Source organism: Mus musculus, chromosome 16 (genome assembly GCF_000001635.26).
Source record: "Mus musculus strain C57BL/6J chromosome 16, GRCm38.p6 C57BL/6J".
Taxonomy (NCBI): Eukaryota; Metazoa; Chordata; class Mammalia; order Rodentia; family Muridae; genus Mus; species Mus musculus.
In genome coordinates, this window is record NC_000082.6 from 48,100,738 (window position 1) to 48,122,073 (window position 21,336).

General features: G+C 40.3%; 1 pseudogene; it reads left to right on the forward strand.

The window, feature by feature from the left end:
* On the forward strand, positions 3,697-4,993 carry Gm17804 (predicted gene, 17804; annotated as a pseudogene).

The window sequence follows — 21,336 nt, forward strand, 5'->3', positions numbered from 1 at the left end:
AGTATCCTTAATCATCAGAGAAATGCAAATCAAAACAACCCTGAGATTCCACCTCACACCAGTCAGAATGGCTAAGATCAGAAATTCAGGTGACAGCAGATGCTGGCGAGGATGTTGAGAAAGAGGAACACTCCTTCATTGTTGGTGGGATTGCAAGCTTGTACAACCACTCTGGATATCAGTCTGGTGGTTCCTCAGAAAATTGGACACAGTACTACCAGAGGATCCCGCAATACCTCTCCTATATATATCCAGAAGATGTCCCATCCGGTAGGAAGGACACAGGCTCCACTACGTTCATAGCAGCCTTATTTATAATAGCCAGAAGCTGGAAAGAACCCAGATGCCCCTCAACAGAGGAATGGATACAGAAAATGTGGTACATTTACACAATGGAGTGCTACTCAGCTATTAAAAAGAATGAATTTATGAAATTCCTAGGCAAATGGTTGGACCTGGAGAGCATCATCCTGAGTGAGGTAGCACAATCACAAAATGTGGGGAGCCGCCCTCACATTTGCCATTACAAGATGGCGCTGACAGCTGTGTTCTAAGTGGTAAACATAATCTGCACATGTGCAGGGGCAGTTTTCCCGCCATGTGTTCTGCCTTTCTCGTGATGACAACTGGGCCGATGGGCTGCAGCCAATCAGGGAGTAATACGTCCTAGGCGGAGGATAATTCTCCTTAAAAGGGACGGGGTTTTGCCATTCTTTTTCTCTCTCTTGTTCTTGCTTTTTCTCTCTCTTGCTCTTGCTTTCTTGTTCTTTTTCTTGCTCTCTTGCTCTCTTGCGCTCTTGCTCTCTTGCTTCTGAAGATGTAAGCAATAAAGTTTTGCCGCAGAAGATTCCGGTTTGTTGCGTTCTTTCCTGGCCGGTCGTGAACGCGTGTAAGAGTTGGTGCTGAGACCCGGGACGGGACGAGAAGACCTGGGACGAGAAATCCCGGGACGAGAAAACCTGGGACGGTTACCATCACCGGCGCAAGGAAGATCCCTCATTCCGGAACCAGAACTACGGGTCATGGTAATGAAGTGTTCCCGTAAAACAGACTGTTGAGAAGGATTCAACTGCGTGAATTCAAAACTCTTTAGCTGGGGAATGGTGGTAATGAAGTGTTCCCGTAAAACAGACTGTTGAGAAGGATTCAACTGCGTGAATTCAGAACTCTTCAGCTGGGGAACAGGGTACCCGTAAGTATAGCATTACAAGGTAAGTCTGGCCTTGAACTTTCTAACGAAATTCAAGACAGTCTATCAGAAGTAAAGTGGGAAATAGCTTTACAAGGTAAGCCTGGCCTTGAACTTTCTAACGAAATTCAAGACAGTCTATCAGAAGTAAAGTGGGAAATAGCTTTACAAGGTATGTTTGACCTTGAACTTTTTCTAGTGTTAGGAGCCCTTTTGTTCTTTTTCACATGTTATCAAGTGATTAAGGTAGGGCTGAAAATTCTGGATGAAATTCAGGGCAATCTATCAGAAGTAAAGCGGGGAGAGAGAGTAGGAGCAAAGAGGAAATATGGTACACAAAATAAGTATACAGGCCTTTCCACGGGTCTTGAACCTGAGGAAAAGTTTAGGTCAGGTAAGAATACCTGGGGAGAGATTAGAAGGAAGGAAAAGAAAAAAGAAAAGAAAAAAGATCAATCAGCGGAGGTTTCTAGGAGAAGGAGCCTATACTCATCACTAGGTGAGCTCAAGGAGCCAGTTCTTAATAGTTCTGAATCAGATGAAAAGGCTATTAGGGCCTGGAAGGCGCTCTCCCAAGCAGGTGAAGCCACTGGACAACTAACAAAGATCGTCCAGTGACCTCAGGAGTCATTCTCAGATTTTGTGGCCAGAATAACAGAGGCAGCAGAGCGTATTTTTGGAGATTCAGAGCAAGCCGCACCTCTGGTAGAATAGCTTATTTATGAGCAAGCCACGCAGGAATGCAGAGCGGCCATAGCCCCAAGAAAGAACAAAGGTTTACAAGACTGGCTTAGGGTTTGTCGGGAGCTTGGGGGACCCCTCATTATGTGTTACTTCCATTCAGTATGAGAAATTTACTAAGGCAGCTAATTTGCCAAAAAGTCTTTCTCAGTATATGTTACAGAATTGGACGACTGAATTTGAACAGACACTTCGGGAATTGAGAATTGCCATCATTCAGGTCAACTCCACGCGCTTGGACCTGTCCCTGATCAAAGGATTACCCAATTGGATCTCCTCAGCATTTTCCTTCGTTAAAGAATGGGTGGGATTGATATTATTTGGAGATAAACTTTGCTGTGGATTAGTGTTGCTTCTCTGGTTGGTCTGTAAGCTTAAGGCCCAAACTAGGAGAGACAAGGTGGTTATTGCCCAGGCACTTGCAGCTCTAGAACATGGTGCTTCCCCTGATATATGGTTATCTATGCTTAAGCAATAGGTCGCTGGCCACTCAGCTCTTGCACCCCACGAGGCTAGTCTCATTGCACGGGATAGAGTGAGTGCGCTTCAGCAGCCTGAGAGAGTTGCACGGCTAAGCACTGCAGTAGAAGGGCTCTGCGGCATATATGAGCCTATTCTAGGGAGACATGTCATCTTTCAAGAAGGTTGAGTGTCCAAGTGTCCTTCTCCCCAGGTAAAACGACACGGGAGCAGGTCAGGGTTGCTCTGGGTAAAAGCCTGTGAGCCTAAGAGCTAATCCTGTACATGGCTCCTTTACCTGCACACTGGGGATTTGACCTCTATCTCCACTCTCATTAATATGGGTGGCCTATTGCTCTTATTAAAAGAAAAGGGGGAACAAAAGAACTCAAATGATATGTACTCACTGATAAGTGGATATTAGCCCAAAACTTAGTATACCCGAGATATAAGAGACAATTTGTAAAACACATGAAACTGAAGAAGAACGAAGACCAAAGTGTCGACACTTTGCCCCTTCTTAGAATTGGAAACAATCACCCATCTAAGGAGTTACAGAGACAAAGTTTGGAGCTGAGACAAAAGGATGGACCATCTAGAGACTGTCATATCCAGGGATCCATCCCATAATTAGCCTCCAAACGATTATACCATTGCATACAGTAGTAAGCATTTGCTGAAAGGACCCTGATATAGCTGTGTCTTGTGAGACTAGGCCGGGGCCTAGCAAATACATAAGTGGATGCTCACAGTCAGCTATTGGATGGATCACAGGGCCCCCAATGGAGCAGCTAGAGAAAGTATCCAAGGAGCAAAAGAGATCTGCAACCATGTAGGTGCAACAACATTATGAACTAACCAGTACCCCGGAGCGCTTGTCTCTAGCTGCATATGTATCAAAAGATGGCCTAGTAGGCCATCACTGGAAAGAGAGGCCCATTGGAGTTGCAAACTTTATATGCCCCAGTACAGGGGAACGCCAGGGCCAAAAAGTGGGAATGGGTGGGTAGGGGAGTCGGGGGGAGGGTATGGGAGACTTTTGGGATAGCATTGGAAATGTAATTGAGGAAAATACGTAATAAAAAATAATATAAAAAAATAAAGTCTGGTTTAAAAAACTATACACACACACACATATATACAAATTTTAAAAGGCATTATTGTAAGTGGTTTTGTGTTAAGAATATACAGCAATAGAATAATAAACCATCAATATCCTAATGTTATGTGAGTGGGGATTTGTAACCTAGTATGAATTTTCAACAACAATATAACATTTTAAGTATTGTAGAAATCACTTATCTCAGGATTCTAAGGATCATGTCTTAGAATGTCAGGCTTCTCAATCCAGAGACAAAGGCCATGATGGGATGGAGCCAGAAGACATCACTAACAGTAACTGGAATGAGAATGTAGATAACTTCAATGACTCGAATCTCTCACAATCTCTTCTCCATGGTATTTATGCCCATGGTTTGGAGAAGCCCTCTGCCGTCCAGCAGCGAGCTATTCTTCCTTCCATCAAGAGTTATAATATGATTGCTAAAGTCCAGTCTGGGACTGAGAAAACAGCTACATTTGCCATATCTATTCTAAAGCAGATTGGATTAGATTTAAAGGCCACTTTGGCTTTGATTCTGGCACTCATTCCTGAATTGGTTCAGTTGATACAAAAAGTGGTTATGGCATTAGGAGCTTACATGGGTGCATGTTGTGGTGCAGAAGCTGCAAATGGTAGCTCCCTGTATCATCATGGACACCCCTGGCTGGATGTTTGATATACTTTACTGGAGATACCTATTCCCCAAATAGTCAAGTTGTTTGTACTAGATGAAGCGGACAAAACCTTAAGCCATGGGTTCAAGGACCAGATCTACAATATATTCTAAAAGCTCAACAATAACACACAGGTAATTTTGTTGTCTGTCGGATACAATGTCTTCTGATGTCTTTGAGTGACCAAGAAGTTCATGAGAGAAACTCATATTCTTGGTCAAGAAGGATGAGTTGACTCTGGAGGGTATACACCAATTCTACATGAATGTAGAATGAGAGGAAAGGAAGCTTGACACATTGTGTGACTCCTATGAAACACTGACTGTCACCCAGGCAGTAAGCTTTCTTCATGCCAGAAGGAAGGTGGACTGGCTCACTGAGAAGACAACTGCCTGGGATTTCAGAGTTTTGCCTTGCATGGACATGTGGATGAAAAGGAATGAGACGTGATCAGCAGGGAGTTCTGGAATGGTTCTAAGAGAATATTAATTACCATTGACCTGTAGGCCAGAGGCACTGGTGTGCAGCAGGTCTCCTTAATCATCAATTATGACCTTCTCACCAACTGAGAAATCTACATCCACAGAATCAGTTGAGACGGTTGGTTTGACCATAAGGGTATGGCTAATTAACATGGTAACAGAAAACAAGAGGACTCTTCAAGACATTGAGACTTTCTACAATACCTCCATTGAAGGGATTGCCCTCACTGGTGCTGAACTTGTTTAAGGGGCTATTCTGCTACCAGGCCCTAGCCAGGGTTCAGTGCTGGTGAGGCTGAGGAATAGCTGGAGAAGGGAGAGAACGGAGCCAAGGATGGACAGCTTGGGCTCGTTCTCTCTCTCTCTCTCTCTCTCTCTCTCTCTCTCTCTCTCTCTCTCTCTCTCTCACTCTCTCTCCTCTCTCTCTGTCTCTCTCCCTCTCTGTCTCTTTCTCTGTCTCTCTCTCTCTGGATAAATGTTATTTTTGAGGAAAAATAAATAACTTATCTCAGAAAATCTAGATAGGACATTGATAAAGAAGTCAATGCCAAGTCCTACCAGCTGAATGGCTAAAGTGAGTATCCCTCATCCAATAGATTTCATATAACAATCAATGTACCAAGTGAGGAAAGGTAGATATTTCTATATTACCTTGTTATATAATTATCCAACACAATAACAACAAAATAATCTTCCATCAAATTACCTGATCAATCTAACCAAAAAAGGTGTAACTCAGAAGTGCAAAGTTCTGAGTTCAATCCCAGCATGTGTGCACATGCATACAGAAATACACATACACACACACACACACACACACACACACACACACACACACACACTAATACACTCACTATATCCACATGTCTTTCTAAATAAGTCATACTATGGTTTAGATCTCTTACAAATGTGCTCAAAAGGTAATTGAGAGCATCTAGACAGAGATTATACCTTAAGCATTAGGAAAGTAGAGGATATATATATATATTTTTTATGGGAACAGCAAGTTGTACTGAGCTGTGTGATCTTAACATGCTTACATTCAGTCAGCGAGCCTGATTATGCTGGCTCCACATATTATTAATGGCTGTTTCAGCTCTGCAACGCTTACCAATTTGTCTGCAGTTTTTATGTGAATGCAAATTAGGAGACCCTGTCTTGTTGATCCTGATAATGTGTAGTGAAGGCCTGCAAATCTATGGGCTGAAAAAGACAAGGAGCTGTGGTGAGAACTGGAGTCATAATTCAGACTCACACTCAGTGGATACTCCCTGGGAAACCTCCTCTTGCTAATATGGACGCTAATGGCAAAGACGCACATGAATATCTTGAACTAAATCTTTTAAAATGTCAGAGTTGACTTCAGGAGCAATTCCAAATTAGCAAACCATTCATATATTATTTATGTATGTCTGGATAAACAAGTAAATTATACATAAGGTTTTTAAGTTCTTATTCATATTTTACAGAAGCAAGCTCATCTTATGTAAATCTGAATATTAATTTTTAGCTTTTATTCTATTTCTCTATCTGATTTTTTTCTTATTCCTTAAATAATTACAATATTTTTCCTTTTCTTTCTTCCTTCCCAAGTCTCCTATATACCCGTCTTTGCTCTCCTTCAAATTCGTGGCCTCTTTTTCTCCACTAATTGCTATGGCATGCATATATTTATATGTATATAGATATATATTCCTAAATATAACCTGTCTATAAGTTTTAAGGAAGAGAATTTTGTGAAAAGAGAGGCTGGCAAGATGGCTTGGTATGTAGAAGAATATGCCACCATGCCTTCAGGTATTCTTTTGATCTCAAGTCCCCTTCTAGTACAAGAAGAAAAGTGACAATACCATTACCTCCACACATATGCCCCACTACATTACTTAACTAACTAACTAACTAATTAATTAATGTAATAATAGGAAAGGGGGAAGAGGCAAGGGTGGAAATGTAAATATAATGTACTCATGTATGAAACTCTCTAGTAAATGGTTTATCAATTTTTTTTCATGTATAAAATGGAAATAAGCCAGAATCTCAAAAATCCAATAAATTAGATCCCTCAAGGTCATTTTACAGTTCTCCATAGGGTGATGCTATGGGTTTTAAGAATGACAACTTTATATGAAGACCCCACAATACATATAACCGCAAGTGTGATACAAGGGACAATGAAGGGCATGAGATTGACCAGCAAGACAATACAGGAGAAGCTAAACAAACAGTATAGCTCATGTTCACAGATCTCTAATGAGTCCCTTAAAGGGAGAATTGTTGGAAAATGTTGAGGATCAAGTTTTAAAATCTAGAGATCCTCTCACGCCTTCCTGCTCAAAGGCTTGATTAGAGGACTCTGCTGGGAAGGTTTTGCTGCTAATGTATTTATAGAATGATTGTATTTCATTCAAACCTGTATTCCTTTAGGAAGTATTAAAATCATTTTTAGTGAAAAAAAAAATCTAGAGACCCTCATCCCTTCTGTTCTACTGAAATATATCAATTATCGGGCAACTTGATTTTGATTTTTTTTTAATTATGATTGAATTACTTCAATGAACAGGAACTTAATCAGTATCTCTAGAAAGAGTTCTGGGAGGGTAGGAGGGAAACAATGGCTCTTCCAGGATAGCCTCAGGGAAAGCGGGAACGCCCTGAATGTATCACTTTGATTGGGCTGTTGCATCAAGCCATCATATACACAGGGGCTTAAGAAGCACATATACATTTTCTCACAATACCAGAGGCTAGAGGAGCAAGATCAAGCTGTGTTCAGGGCAGGTTTGCCCTGAAGATGACCATGTGAGGAGAGCTTCCCACTCCCTCCCTATACAATCACCCCCTTATGCATACACATTTATGAATTTCCTCTTTGTAGTAAGAAAATCACTCAAGTTGTACTAGATAGAACCCTTATTGCTTCCTTACTTTAAGTAAATCACCTCTTTTCACTAAGGCTTTCTCTCTAAATTCTTTCTGAAAAGCTCTGGCTGTGAAATGGAAATTTGGGGGGAAAGCAATGTGTCTTTAACAATGGCTATGTGACAGGAAGTGACAGAAAAACAAGTCACCAGTGACAAAAAGGGAGTCTTCCCAGGTCAGGACTTGGAACTGGTGTTTCTATTTGTCCTGTTTGCTTTGCTCTGTGAAACAAAGCCTCCTTCAACAGCCCATGTTGGCCTGAAACTTGCTTTGTAGCTCAAGATGGACTTGAGTATCAGAGGCTGTGGTCCTCCTGCCTCCATCTCCTGGGTGCTGGGATACTACTGTGTGTGAGCCTCGGACTCACTTTTTAGATAACTCTTATCCTTTGTGATAGGGACAGCATATTAAATTAATTGATATATTTGGGGTCATTTTGTATGTGTGGGCCTGTGAGTCAGTTTTTAGATAATCCTAATTTTGGATTTTTCTTTACGTGTTCAGAGATTTAGTTAGAGCTTGAGAATTTTGTATTTTGAACATATTCATCTTCTCCCTACAGTTCCTTCCAGATACACCCTCCATTCCCCATCCCCAACTCCGTGTCCTCTTCTCTTTTTTTCACACTTGAAATCCAATTTGTGCTGGATCCACATATTATATTCATAGATATATGGCCTTCCACTGGAATGTGGTCAACCTAGATCAAACCCAGAGTGTGATGCCTGCTGGGCAAGTGCCCTGCCACTAAGTTGAAGCCCCAGCCCTATGTTCTGATCTTAATTAAATATTCCTGACATGTATTAAATAATACTGAGCATAGAGCTCAGTATTGTCCATTGATAGCTGGTTAAGGAGATGTCATCTTCGTTGAGAATGTGACCACTGATAGGCTTCCCATGGTAAAGTGGGGAATCCCACATCCACACATACATGGGCAGCATTAACTGGACTTATGGGATTGTATAAGACAAAGAGACATGAAATCGAGAGACTCATAAGTTGGAAGAAAGAAAATGGGATTGGCAAATATAGCATTCCTTCGTTCATATGTATTAAATTCTCAAGGATAAAGAAGACAGCTTTTTTTAAATTCTACTTTATTTTTATTTATTTATTTATTTATGACATCTTTTTTATTTTTTTTTCAATTTTTTTAGGTATTTTCTTCATTTACATTTCAAATGCTATCCCCAAAGTCCCCTATACCCTCCCCACCCCCTGCTCCCCTACCCACACACTCCCAATTCTTGGCCCTGCTGTTTCCCCTGTACTGGGGTATATAAAGTTTGCAAGACCAAGGGGCCTCTCTTCCCAATGATGGCCGACTAGGCCATCTTCTGCTACATATGCACCTAGAGACACGAGCTCTGGGGGTACTGGTTAGTTCATATTGTTCCACCTATAGGGTTGCAGACCCCTTTAGCTCCTTGGGTACTTTCTCTAGCTCCTCCATTGGGGGCCCTGTGTTCCATCCAATAGCTGACTGTGAGCATCCACTTCTGTTTGCCAAGCACTGGCATAGCCTCACAAGAGACAGCTATATCAGGGTTTTCAGCAAAATCTTGCTGGCATATGCAATAGTGTCTGCATTTTAAATGGAGTGCAAGAATAATGTTTATAAGATGTATTCCTGTGATGTCTCAATGTCTTCATTCCCTAGTTTTCATACTAAACAAATTACTTAATTTTTCTGATCCTAATTTCTTTTTTTTATTTTGTTTTGTTTTTTTCTTCCTTTTTTCCTTTTTTTTTAATTAGATATTTCCTGTATTTACATTTCAAATATTATTCCCTTTTGTGGTTTCCCCTCCAAAAATGTTATTCCAATATTCTATTTCCCCTCCCCCTGCTCACCAACCCACCCACTTCCAATTCCCTGTCCTGGCATACCCCTACACTAGGGCATAGAGCCTTCTCAGGACCAAGGGCCTCTCCTCCCATTGATGTCCAACAAGGCCATCCTCTGCCACATATGCAGTTGGAGCCATGGGTCCCTCCATGTGAACCCTTTGGTTGGTGGTTTAGTCCCTGGGAGTTCTGGGGGAACTGGTTAGTACATACTGTTGTTCCTCCTATGGGGCTGCAAACCCCTTCAGCTCCTTGGGTCCTTTCTCTAGCTTCTCCATTGGGGAACTTGTGCTCTGTCCAATGGTTGACTGAGAGAGCATTGACCTCTGTATTTGTCAGGCACTGGTGGAGCCTCTAAGGAGACAGCTATAACAGGCTCCTATCAGCAAGCACTTGTTGGCATTCACAATATGGTCTAGGTTTTGTGACTGTATGTGGGATGAATCCCCAGGTGGGGCAGTCTCTAGGTGGCCTTTCCTTCAGTCTCTGCTTCACACTTTGGCTCTGTATTTGCTCCCACTGGTATTTTGTTCACCCTTCTAAGAAGGACCAGAGTATCCATACTTTGGTCTTCCTTCTTCTTGAGCTTCATTTGGTCTGTTAATGGTATCTTGGTTATTCCAAAGTTCTGGGTTATTATCCACTAATCAGTGAGTGTATACTATGTGTGTTCTTTTGTGATTGGGTTACCTCACTCAGGATGATAGTTTCTAGTTCCATCCTTTTGCCTAAGAATTTCATGAAGTCATTGTTTGTAATAGCTGAGTAGTACTCCATTGTGTAGATGTACCACATTTTCTGTATCCATTCCTCTGTTAAAGGACATCTGGTTTCTTTCCACCTTCTGGCTTTTATAAATAAGGCTGCTATGAACATAGTGGAGCATGTGTCCTTATTACATGTTGTAGCATCTTCTGGGTATATGTCCAGGAGTGATATTGCTGGATCCTCCAGTAGTACTAAGTCCAATTTTCTGAGGAACTGCCAAACTGATTTCCAGAGTGGTTGTACCAGCTTGCAATCCCACCAGCAATAAAGGAGTATTGTTCTTTCTCCACATCCTTGCCAGCATCTGCTGTTACCTGAATTTTTGATCTTAGCCATTCTGACTGGTGTGAGGTGGAATCTCAGGGTTGTTTTGATTTGCATTTCCCTGATGACTAAGGATGTTGAACATTTCTTTAGGTGCTTCTCAGCCATTTGGTATTCCTCAGTTCAGAATCCATTTTTAAACTCTGTATCCCGTTTTATAATATGGTTATTTGGCTCTCTGGAATCTAATTTCTTGAGTTCTTTGTATATATTCGACATTAGCCCTATATCGGATGTAGGGTTGGTAAAGACCTTTTCCCAATCTGTTGGTTGCCATTTTGTCCTATTGGCAGTGTCCTTTATCTTACAGAAGCTTTGTAATTTTATGCGGTGTCATTTGTCAATTCTTGATCATAGAGCACAAGTTATCTGTTCTGTTCAGGGAATTTTCCCCTGTGCTCCAGGCTCTTCTCCACTTTCTTTTCTATTAGTTTCAGTGTATCTGCTTTTACATGGAGGTCCTTGATCCACGTGGACTTGAATTTGTACACGAAGATAAGAATGGATCAATTTGCATTCTTCTGCATGCTATCCACCAGTTGAACCAGAACCATTTATTGAAAATGCTGTTTTTCAAAATATGAACTAACCAGTACCCCCAGAGCTCATGTCTCTAGCTGCAAATGTAGCAGAAGATGGCCTAGTTGGCCATCATTGGGAAGAGAGGCCCCTTGGTCTTGCAAACTTTATATGCCCCAGTACAGGGGAACACCAGGGCCAAGAAGTGGGAGTCGGTGGTTGGGGAGTGTGTGTGTGTGGGGGGGGGAGTAATGGGGAATTTTTGGGATAGCATTGGAAATGTAAATGAAGAAAATACCTAATTAAAAATATTTTTAAAAAAAGAAAGAAAAGAAAAAGAAAAAGAAAATGCTGTTTTCCCCTTACTGGATGGTTTTAGCTCCCTTGTCGAAGATCAAGTGACCATAGCTGTGTGGATTCATTTCTGGGTCTTCAATTCTATTCCATTGATCTACCTGCCTGTCACTATACCAGTACCATGCAGTTTTTGTCACTATTGCTCTGTAGTACATACAGCTTGAGGTAAGGGATGGTGATTCCCCAGAAGTTCTTTTACTGCTGAGTGGTTTTTGCTATCGTAGATTTTTTTGTTATTCCAGATGAATTTGAGAATTTCTCTTTCTAACACTATGAAGAATTGAGTTGGAATTTTGATGGGGATTGCATTGAATCTGTAGATTGGTTTCAGCAAGAAAGCCATTTTTACTCTGTTAATCCCGCCAATCCACGAGAATGGAAGACCTTTTAATCTTTTGATGTCTTCTTCAATTTCTTTCTTCAAAGACTTGAAGTTATTGTCATAAAGATCTTTCACTTGTTTGGTTAAAGTCACACCAAGATACTTTATATTGTTTGTGACTGTTGTGAAGGGTCTCAGTTCCCTAATTTCTTTCCCAGCCTGTTCATCCTTTAAGTATAAAAAGGCTACTGATTTGTTTGAGTTAATTGGATATCTGGCCTCTTTGCTGAAGTTATATATGAGCTGTAGGAGTTGGTTCTCTGGGGGAGAACTTTTGTTTGTTTGTTTGTATTTTTATTAAATATTTTCTTTATTTACATTTCAAATGTTATTCCATTTACTAGCTTCCCCTCCAAAAATACCCTATCCCCTATCCCCTATCCCTTCCCCCTTCCCTCCTCGCCCTGCTTCCCACCCCAATCACTCCCATTCCTGGTCCTGGCATTACCCTATACTGAGGTATAGAGCCTTCACAGGACCAAGGGCCTCTCCTCCCATTGATGACCAACTAAGCCATCCTCTGCTACATATATAGCTAGAGGCACTAATTCCACCATGTGTTTTCTTTTTTTTTTTTCTTTCCATTTTTTATTAGGTATTTAGCTCATTTACATTTCCAATGCTATACCAAAAGTCCCCCATACCCACCCACCCCCACTCCCCTACCCGCCCACTCCCCCTTTTTGGCCCTGGCGTTCCCCTGTTCTGGGGCATATAAAGTTTGTGTGTCCAATGGGCCTCTCTTTCCAGTGATGGCCGACTAGGCCATCCTTTGATACATATGCAGCTAGAGTCAAGAGCTCCGGGGTACTGGTTAGTTCATAATGTTGATCCACCTATAGGGTTGCAGATCCCTTTAGCTCCTTGGGTACTTTCTCTAGCTCCTCCATTGGGAGCCCTGTGATCCATCCATTAGCTGACTGTGGGCATCCACTTCTGTGTTTGCTAGGCCCCGGCATAGTCTCACAAGAGACAGCTACATCTCCGTCCTTTCGATAAAATCTTGCTAGTGTATGCAATGGTGTCAGCGTTTGGATGCTGATTATGGGGTGGATCCCTGGATAAGGCAGTCTCTACATGGTCCATCCTTTCATCTCAGCTCCAAACTTTGTCTCTGTAACTCCTTCCAAGGGTGTTTTGTTCCCACTTCTAAGGAGGGGTATAGTGTCCACACTTCAGTCTTCATTTTTCTTGAGTTTCATGTGTTTAGGAAATTGTATCTTATATCTTGGGTATCCTAGGTTTTGGGCTAATATCCACTTATCAGTGAGTACATATTGTGTGAGTTCCTTTGTGAATGTGTTACCTCACTCAGGATGATGCCCTCCAGGTCCATCCATTTGGCTAGGAATTTCATAAATTCATTCTTTTTAATAGCTGAGAAGTACTCCATTGTGTAGATGTACCACATTTTCTGTATCCATTCCTCTGTTGAGGGGCATCTGGGTTCTTTCCAGCTTCTGGCTATTATAAATAAGGCTGCTATGAACATAGTGGAGCATGTGTCCTTCTTACCAGTTGGGGCATCTTCTGGATATATGCCCAGGAGAGGTATTGCTGGATCCTCCGGTAGTACTATGTCCAATTTTCTGAGGAACCGCCAGACGGATTTCCAGAGTGGTTGTACAAGCCTGCAATCCCACCAACAATGGAGGAGTGTTCCTCTTTCACCACATCCTCGCCAGCATCTGCTGTCACCTGAATTTTTGATCTTAGACATTCTGACTGGTGTGAGGTGGAATCTCAGGGTTGTTTTGATTTGCATTTCCCTGATGATTAAGGATGTTGAACATTTTTTCAGGTGCTTCTCTACCATACGGTATTCCTCAGGTGAGAATTCTTTGTTCAGTTCTGAGCCCCATTTTTAATGGGGTTATTTGATTTTCTGAAGTCCACCTTCTTGAGTTCTTTATATATGTTGGATATTAGTCCCCTATCTGATTTAGGATAGGTAAAGATCCTTTCTCAATCTGTTGGTGGTCTCTTTGTCTTATTGACGGTGTCTTTTGCCTTGCAGAAACTTTGGAGTTTCATTAGGTCCCATTTGTCAATTCTCGATCGTTCAGCACAAGCCATTGCTGTTCTGTTCAGGAATTTTTTCCCTGTGCCCATATCTTCAAGGCTTTTCCCCACTTTCTCCTCTATAAGTTTCAGTGTCTCTGGTTTTATGTGAAGTTCTTTGATCCATTTAGATTTGACCTTAGTACAAGGAGATAAGTATGGATCAATTCGCATTCTTCTACATGATAACAACCAGTTGTGCCAGCACCATTTGTTGAAAATGCTGTCTTTCTTCCACTGGATGGTTTTAGCTCCCTTGTCGAAGACCAAGTGACCATAGGTGTGTGGGTTCATTTCTGGGTCTTCAATTCTATTCCATTGGTCTACTTGTCTGTCTCTATACCAGTACCATGCAGTTTTTACCACAATTGCTCTGTAGTAAAGCTTTAGGTCAGGCATGGTGATTCCACCAGAGGTTCTTTTATCCTTGAGAAGAGTTTTTGCTATCCTAGGTTTTTTGTTATTCCAGATGAATTTGCAAATTGCTCCTTCTAATTCGTTGAAGAATTGAGTTGGAATTTTGATGGGGATTGCATTGAATCTGTAGATTGCTTTTGGCAAGATAGCCATTTTTACAATGTTGATCCTGCCAATCCATGAGCATGGGAGATCTTTCCATCTTCTGAGAACTTCTTTAATTTCTTTCTTCAGAGACTTGAAGTTTTTATCATACAAATCTTTCACTTCCTTAGTTAGAGTCACTCCGAGATATTTTATATTATTTGTGACTATTGAGAAGGGTGTTGTTTCCCTAATTTTTTTCTCGGCCTGTTTATTCTTTGTGTAGAGAAAGGCCATTGACTTGTTTGAGTTAATTTTATATCCAGCTACTTCACCGAAGCTGTTTATCAGGTTTAGGAGTTCTCTGGTGGAATTTTTAGGGTCACTTATATATACTATCATATCATCTGCAAAAAGTGATATTTTGACTTCCTCCTTTCCAATTTGTATCCCCTTGATCTTCTTTTGTTGTCGAATTGCTCTGGCTAATACTTCAAGTACTATGTTGAAAAGGTAGGGAGAAAGTGGGCAGCCTTGTCTAGTCCCTGATTTCAGTGGGATTGCTTCCAGCTTCTCTCCATTTACTTTGATGTTGGCTACTGGTTTGCTGTAGATTGCTTTTATCATGTTTAGGTATGGGCCTTGAATTCCTGATCTTTCCAGAACTTTTATCATGAATGGGTGTTGGATCTTGTCAAATGCTTTTTCTGCATCTAACGAGATGATCATGTGGTTTTTGTCTTTGAGTTTGTTTATATAGTGGATTACATTGATGGATTTTCGTATATTAAACCATCCCTGCATCCCTGGAATAAAACCTACTTGGTCAGGATGGATGATTGCTTTAATGTGTTCTTGGATTCGGTTAGCGAAAATTTTATTGAGGATTTTTGCATCGATATTCATAAGAGAAATTGGTCTGAAGTTCTCTATCTTTGTTGGATCTTTCTGTGGTTTAGGTATCAGAGTAATAGTGGCTTCATAAAATGAGTTGGGTAGAGTATTTTCTACTTCTATCTTGTGAAAAAGTTTGTGCAGAACTGGAATTAGATCTTCTTTGAAGGTCTGATAGAACTCTGCACTAAACCCGTCTGGTCCTGGGCTTTTTTTGGCTGGGAGACTATTTATAACTGCTTCTATTGCTTTAGGGGATATGGGACTGTTTAGAAGGTCAACTTGATCCTGATTCAACTTTGGTACCTGGTATCTGTCCAAAAATTTGTCCATTTCGTCCAGGTTTTCCAAGTTTGTTGAGTATAGCCTTTTGTAGAAGGATCTGATGGTGTTTTGGATTTCTTCAGGATCTGTTGTTATGTCTCCCTTTTCATCTCTGATTTTGTTAATTAGGATTTTGTCTCTGTGCCCTCTAGTGAGTCTAGCTAAGGGTTTATCTATCTTGTTGATTTTCTCAAAGAACCAACTCCTCGTTTGGTTAATTCTTTGAATAGTTCTTCTTGTTTCCACTTGGTTGATTTCACCCCTGAGTTTGATTATTTCCTGCCGTCTACTCCTCTTGGGTGAATTTGTTTCCTTTTTTTCTAGAGCTTTTAGATGTGTTGTCAAGCTGCTAGTATGTGCTCTCTCCCGTTTCTTCTTGGAGGCACTCAGAGCTATGAGTTTCCCTCTTAGGAATGCTTTCATTGTGTCCCATAAGTTTGGGTATGTTGTGGCTTCATTTTCATTAAACTCCAAAAAGTCCTTAATTTCTTTCTTTATTCCTTCCTTAACCAAGTTATCATTGAGAAGAGTGTTGTTCAGTTTCCACGTGAATGTTGGCTTTGTATTATTTATTTTGTTATTGAAGATCAGCCTTAGTCCATGGTGATCTGATAGGATGCATGGGACAATTTCAATATTTTTGTATATGTTGAGGCTTGTTTTGTGACCAATTATGTGGTCAATTTTAGAGAAGGTACCATGAGGTGCTGAGAAGAAGGTATATCCTTTTGTTTTAGGATAAAATGTTCTGTAGATATCTGTCAGATCCATTCGTTTCATCACTTCTGTTAGTTTCAGTGTGTCCCTGTTTAGTTTCTGTTTCCATGATCTGTCCATTGGTGAAAGTGGTGTGTTGAAGTCTCCCACTATTATTGTGTGAGGTGCAATGTGTGCTTTGAGCTTTACTAAAGTTTCTTTAATGAATGTGGCTGCCCTTGTATTTGGAGCATAGATATTCAGAATTGAGAGTTCCTCTTGGAGGATTTTACCTTTGATGAGAACGAAGTGCCCCTCCTTGTCTTTTTTGATGACTTTGGGTTGGAAGTCAATCTTATCAGATATTAGGATGGCTACTCCAGCTTGTTTCTTCATACCATTTGCTTGGAAAATTGTTTTCCAGCCTTTTATTCTGAGGTAGTGTCTATCTTTTTCTCTGAGATGTGTCTCCTGTAAACAGCAAAATGTTGGGTCTTGTTTGTGTAGCCAGTTTGTTAGTCTATGTCTTTTTATTGGGGAGTTGAGACCATTGATGTTAAGAGATATTAAGGAAAAGTAATTGTTGCTTCCTGTTATTTTTGTTGTTAAAGTTGGCATTCTGTTCTTGTGGCTGTCTTCTTTTAGGTTTGTTGAGGGATTACCTTCTTGTTTTTTCTAGGGCATTGTTCCCGTTCTTGTATTGGTTTTTTTCTGTTATTAACCTTTGAAGGGCTGGATTCGTGGAGAGATAATGTGTGAATTTCGTTTTATCGTGGAATACTTTGGTTTCTCCATCTATGGTAATTGAGAGTTTGGCTGGGTATAGTAGCCTGGGCTGGCATTTGTGTTCTCTTAGTGTCTGTATAACATCTGTCCAGGCTCTTCTGGCTTTCATAGTCTCTGGTGAAAAATCTGGTGTAATTCTGATAGGCTTGCCTTTGTATGTTACTTGACCTTTTTCCCTTACTGCTTTTATTATTCTATCTTTATTCATGTGTTTTCTTTGATTGGTGGTTTAGTCTCAGGGAGCTCTGGGGATACTGGTTAGTTCATATTGTTGTTTCTCTAATGGGGCTGCAAACCCCTTCAGCTCCTTGGGTACTTTCTCTAGCTCCTTCATTGGGGACCTTGTGCTCTATCCAATGGTTAGCTGTGAGCATCCACTTCTGTATTTGTCAGGCACTGGCAGAGCCTCTTAGGAGATTGATTTCTCATACTCTTGTCAGCAAGCTCTTCTTGGCATCCACAATAGTGTCTGAGTTTGGTGACAGTAAGTGGGATGGATCCCCAGGTGGGACACTCTCTGGATGGTCATTCCTTCAGTCTCTGCTTCACATGTTGTCTCTGTAAGTCTTTCCATGGGTATTTTGTTTCCCCTTCTAAGAAGGATCCAAGTATCCACACTTTGGTCTTCCTTCTTCTTGAGTTTCATGTGTTTATCAAACTGTATCTTGGGTATTCTGAGCTTCTGGGCTAATATCCACTTATCAGTAAGTGTATATCATGTGTGTTCTTGGATTATCTCACTCAGAATGATATCCTCCAGGTACATCCATTTGCCTAAGAATTTCATAAATTTAATTTTTTTTTATAGCTGTGTAGTACTCTGTTGTGTAAATGTACCACAGTTTCTGTATCCATTCCTCTGTTAAAGGACATCTGGGTTCTTTCTACCTTCTGGCTTTTATAAATAAGGCTGCTATGAACATAGGGGAGCATATGTCCTTATTACATGTTGGAGCATCTTCTGGGTGTATGCCCAGGAGCGGTATTGTTGGATCTTCTAATAGTACTGTGTTCAATTTTCTGGGGAACCACCAGACTGATTTCCAGAGTGGTTGTACTAGCTTGCAATCTTACCAGCAATGGAGGAATGTTCATCTTTCTCTATATCCTCCTGATCTCTTTTCTCAGTTTTCTATCTGGTGATCTTGAGTTTGACCACAGGAAGCCACACTTTGAAAGGAAAAAAAAGCCAACTTCTGCAACTCTTGTCTGACTTTCACAGGTGCCCCATGGCACAAGTGCACACACTAAATCTATGAATTATTAAATAGATGACCAGACAGTCAAACAGACAGATACATACTGACATGCATACATACATTTATCTATTCATAGATATGTAGATACATACATATCAGATAGATAGATAGATAGATAGATAGATAGATAGATAGATAGATAGATAGATAAATTGACAGACAGATAGGCTTTTGTTTTGGTTTTTTTTAAAGTCAACCCCACTTAGCTTATTCCCAGCGTGGTCTTTTCCAAAATTTGCATACTGGAGCCTCTCTATGGCTGTGATGGACTTAGCCTAAAGTGAACCAGAGCATCAGAGTTTTATTAAAGGTGCAACAGCTATACAAATCTGGAAGCCAGAGTTCTAATGCATCAACTGAACCATAATGGCATTGTTCTCTTAAACTGTCTAGCTCCTCAGTTCCTATCCCGAGCTTTTGTCCCCGCCAGCATGAACACACTCAGGACAACCAGAATCTTCTGCGGCAAAAAGCTTTATTGCTTACTTCTCAGGAGGAAGACCCCGAACCCAGAAAATGGTGCTGCTTATATAGCCTGCAGTGTGATGTTTCAGCACCTGATGTGGTGTGACAGCTCCTGATTCGTTGCTCGCCCATCACCCCATTACTACGCCCCGAGATGGGCAGTGACTAGGTGTGAGTTCACTCTTGCACTTGCGCATAAGACTTGTTTACTAGTTAGGCACAGTGGAGACCAGTGCCATCTTAAAATGGCGATTGCTCACGGCACGGCTCTCCACAAGTTCCTGTCTTACTAATGTCCATCTTATATAGGTGCTCTTCCTCTAACCCCAATGCTTCAATAGAAATATGTACTACGTATAGAATATATGTACTAAATAATGGAAATATGTGCTACAAGTTTAATCTCCTTAGCATCATCCTTATGTTTTTCTACCATAACAGAAAAAAAAATTCATGGTTTGTTGCATATTGTTTTAAATACATTGAAGAAAGACAAATCCCATCACTAGAAAGCAAGATTCAGCCATTTTCAAACCCAATTATTCAACCCATTTTTACTATTTCCTATAGGACAAGGTTGGTCACAAAACCAAAATGAATATTAGAATGGATATTGGAGTAGTGTTTCTGATCTTTGAATAAATATGAATATATTACTTGTGTTAAACATAAAGCAAATATTTTGCTTAGAAAAAAACCTCACAAGCTGATAGTCTTGACACCACTACACACTCTTAAGCTACATAGTTGGGTACCTTAGATTCTATGCAAGTTAAACTGGGGCTCTATTTACATCCCAGGCTGGGTGCTTTGCTTTACTCTCATAGTCACAATGCAGAAAAGCCAGCTTTAAATACACATGCAATTACAATCCAAAATAATCCATATGCAACTCCTCTCAGCCTGAGGTTGTGTGCCCTTGCCATATGCAGAAATAAATATCTAATAGATAAGTAGATATGATATGTTTTCAATATAATATAATTTTCCAATAACAAAGTAAATAGAGCTTAATTTCCACTATGCTTCACAGTGTGAAAGGCCTCCTTTCTATAATAGATCATATCACAAATGTTTTGAAGTATCCATTTGATTAATTTTCTACCATAGACTGTAATTCTGATGCTAAGGCTTCAGGAGGCTTTGGGATTCTGTTTGCTGCTCTGTTCTCTGTGTCAGACTGTAAGTCTGACTCATAAATGCAGTTATCACTCATTTTTATTAATTTTAGATCATATTCAGTGCACACCTATTTGATTAATGTGACAAAACCTATACACATTTTGATTTTTGCTGGTTTAAGGAGCAAAAACAAATATGACATCTTCATCAGTGTAAATAAAAATTCAGTTATGTGAGGACTTAGTCAACTCTCCCATCAAAAGGTTTCAACGTGAAAGTGTCAGGTAAAACAATGAATTATCTTCATAAGAACAGTGACTTCTGCAGTGAAGCCTCACTGGTGACTGGGCTTCAGGAGGCTTTGGGATTCTGTTTGCTGCTCTGTTCTCTGTGTGCACTTATTGGTGTTTGTGATTCCACACAATTGGGGAAATTGCAGTCTGTAACACCATTACCTGGTGTTATCTAATGAGCAAGATGATGGGACAAGGATGTGGTGGCACTTTGTGACTCTCTTTTTCCTGATTTTTCTATTAGCTGTGTTTCCATAGAACCTAGACCAATAAAGTGAGATGCTTATAAGAAAGCATCACAATTGATGTCACAAAGACCTGGAGCAATTTCTAATGTTTTATTGGGTCATAGTAATGGGTCAACCATTTCTTTCTGACAGTTAAGCTAGAAAATCCTGAAAACATTTCCAAATTCAATATTCACAGGAGTAGAAAAGACAGGTAAGGGTTTACCAAGGCTTGAGGGGTTGAGATCTAAAATGCAGATATGTAAAGCAACCTCAAATTTTTAACAAGTAAATACAATCAGAAGTTCACATTTTCACTAAAATTGTATATACTGCAAGGAGAGTTTTATACCACAGACGTATGAGTCTAGAAAACTCATCCCAGCATATTTGTTTATATCTATGATAGTAAATATATCTAACCCTTTCTTCATCTTTATGAGGAGAAATGAAGGTGAGTTTTAAATGTTTTTTATTTTATTTTATTGAGAAATTGTGTTGGTGCACAATATTCAGTTATTTGTGCCTGTGAGTCAATTATATTTTCCCCTTAAGCTATTAATTGCTCACAAATAGCTAAGGAAAGCAGCATCCAGAAAACTGTAGCTATTTCTCCTTTGTTGATTTGTTTCTCACCTGAACTGAGCCACCACTCTGCCTCATCCCTTTCACTGAAAGCTCATCTTAACAAATTTTGTTAAACTGAATCAGAAGCCCACTGCCTGGTTAGATTAAAAAGAAACAATTAAAATGGGAAATTTGGGTACTTTAGGTATCCGAGTTTCTATATTAGCTTGAATAGTGGCAACTGAGCAATTATGTGCGTCAAATCATCAAATTTGTACAGCTGACCATCAGAAAAACCATCTTCTGGTATCTGTAACTGGAAGTCATAACTAAACCTAAACAGGTTTCTTTTTTCTTTTCTTTTTTTTTTTTAA